Raw genomic sequence first — 2,785 nt, 5'->3', positions numbered from 1 at the left:
ACAGATTGGGTCTAAAGCGAGTAAAATCTACGTAGATTTTACAAAGGTGAGGTAGAGTCGTAGAGAGGTGTATTTCGATAGATACTTAGCTCAAGACAAAAATAATTAAAAAAAAGACATAATGAAAATACAAGAGACAATATAAAATAACAAAAATAATAGATGATGCCAGAACAGTACTATAACAATAATTCTATAATCGAACTATACGAAATAATAGATAGTTACATAAATTGAAAAACAAAAAGGTACAAGAGTAGTACTTCGCCTACTAGTAAGAGAAGCAAGCCAATACACTCCTACTTACTAATAAACAAGACTCCACTTCGAGGTAATACTCGAATGGATTTTATTTTATTTAAAAAAAAAAGGGAAACAAGCCAATACACTCCTACTTACTATATAGATTCACTCATACCTAATAACCTTCTACCCTAATTCGTGTCCTTTACACCTTCCTAGCTATGGTCATGTCTTTGGTAAACTGCAACTATACACTTCATGTTCTGTCTAATCACCTCTCCCCTAAACTTCTTCGATCTACCTCTGCCTCCTTTGAATCCATCTATAGCCAACCTCTCACGCCTTCACACTAGGACATTCGTGCAATTCTCATCACTTGCCTGAACCATCTTAATCCCGCTTCTCACATTTTGTATTCCACCGAAGTCACTCCCATTTTGTTTCTAATATCTTCATTTGTATTCCCTAGCATACTCATACAACCATCACAACATCTCATCTCCATTACGTCCATCTTTTGAATGTGATAGTTCTCGATTGATTAACATTTGTTCCATACAACATAGTTGGTCTAACCACCACTCTTTATAACTTGCCTTTAAATTTACGTGACACCTTCTAATCACACAAAAGTCCAAATGTGAACCTCCATTTCATCTGTCACGACCCGAGCCTACACCCTGAACGTGGCCGGCACTCGAGAACCATTGCTGGTCCCCAAGCGAACCCTCATCCTGGTTGACTACAAGCAGAAAACTAATTTAAGCATACAAAGTTTAAAACTGAATAAAATTCATGAAACTGAAATACAAACTTTAAGTCCAAAGAAAACTCTGTATAATAAAATATATACAACTCGCTATAAAAAGGCAACTTTAGTCTTTAAAATATTTAACAAAATAAATGAAGACTTCTAAAACTCTACTGTCTATCTATGAAGCCTCTAAATGACAATGATGAAAGTCCGGACAAGACCTACAACCTCCTAACAACTGAAAGTAAATGGAATCCTCTGGAAGCAAAGAGGCTCACCATAGCTAACTCGAACTCCATGTGACATCAACGAAGCTCCTGTTGATGATCCTGAATACCTGGATCTACATCATGAGAAGATGCAGGCCAAATGGTTCAGTACATGGAATGTACGAGCATGTAAGAGGAATTCTAAAAGCATAACATAAGCTTGAACTTAGATACAAAGGAAACATACTTACCTCTTCTCAAACTTACTCAACTCAAGGAATACTCAAGGATACTCGAAACTACTCAACTTACTACAACTCAGAAGTATTCAAGGATAAGATACTCAACTCAAAGATAATGATATTCGACTCTAGGTACTCAACTCTGGATACTCAACTTTTGAATACTCAACTCAATATGACTGAACTCATTTCAATATAAAGCAATTTTTAAAACAAGTGCAATATAAAGAAACAAACTATTTAAAAACATGTTGTCAACTCTGTGTGTGTGCAATGATACAACATAACTCTGAAATGTATGTAAAAATACAAATAATTGTGTATATAAGAATACAATAACTTTTGTGGGAGTTTCTCTAAACCGACAACCATCACTTAAGAGCTATAGTGATGATACAACACTTTACCTCACGCTGCCAAGGACCATCCTATACCTTGCCATCAGTATAAGACCTTACTTAACTTAGTGGATCCACTAGCTTAACTTACGTGATCATCTAAAAAGTATGACCCGTTAAATCCCATGTTGGCCACATGGTTCTTATGGAGATTTGAGTTAATATGAACTCGCGTCCCCAATTCGGTGCTTAATACTACTCCCAAAATATACTTTAGCTCATATGTGTTTTAAACACCTCTTTCTTTGGTTTGAGATAATTGCTCAAAGCTTAGCCCAAAAGCTCTCTTGGAATCGATGTTCCCTTTATTGAAAACTAACCCAAAGGTTTTTTGGAAATCATAGCTCCTTTCTTGCTCAAATGTGAAAACATTTATAAACTTCTTTGGGAATACTTAGTTCCCTAATAACTTTTGAGAAATGAACTCAACTCTTTACTCTTTGCTTAACTTGAAAACTTTCAGTCTTATAACGAAGTTAAAACGTTTATAAAAGACTTTACTCTTACTCTTTACTTAACTTCAAAGCTTAAGTCTTAAAACAAAGTTAAAACATTTGTAAAAGACTCCTTAAAATATGGTTCATGCCGAATTAGGGAAATGAATGACTCAATGCAAGGTTTTCAATAACCATAGATAGAACTCGATACTTAGAACTTAAGAACTTCAATGATACTACTCATTTAAAGAATGCTCAACTCAAAAGGTTCATGCGGAATTATAAGTGTAACATCCGACAATTTGAAATAGCTAAGAAGAGGCTTAGAATTTGAAAATTTTCATTTTTGGAAAGGATTTGAAAATCTGGAAAATTTGGCTAAGTATGGAAATCAGTGATTTTTTGGCCAACTTTGAGCAGTCATAACTTACAGCTCAGGATGATTTAGAAGTAGTTCTAGTTATGGTTGTGAAGCTTGTGGAATGATCTTTCCAACGCCACC

Source organism: Solanum tuberosum, unplaced genomic scaffold, assembly GCF_000226075.1.
Source record: "Solanum tuberosum cultivar DM 1-3 516 R44 unplaced genomic scaffold, SolTub_3.0 scf00010, whole genome shotgun sequence".
NCBI lineage: Eukaryota > Viridiplantae > Streptophyta > Magnoliopsida > Solanales > Solanaceae > Solanum > Solanum tuberosum.
This window is presented reverse-complemented; position numbering follows the sequence as displayed.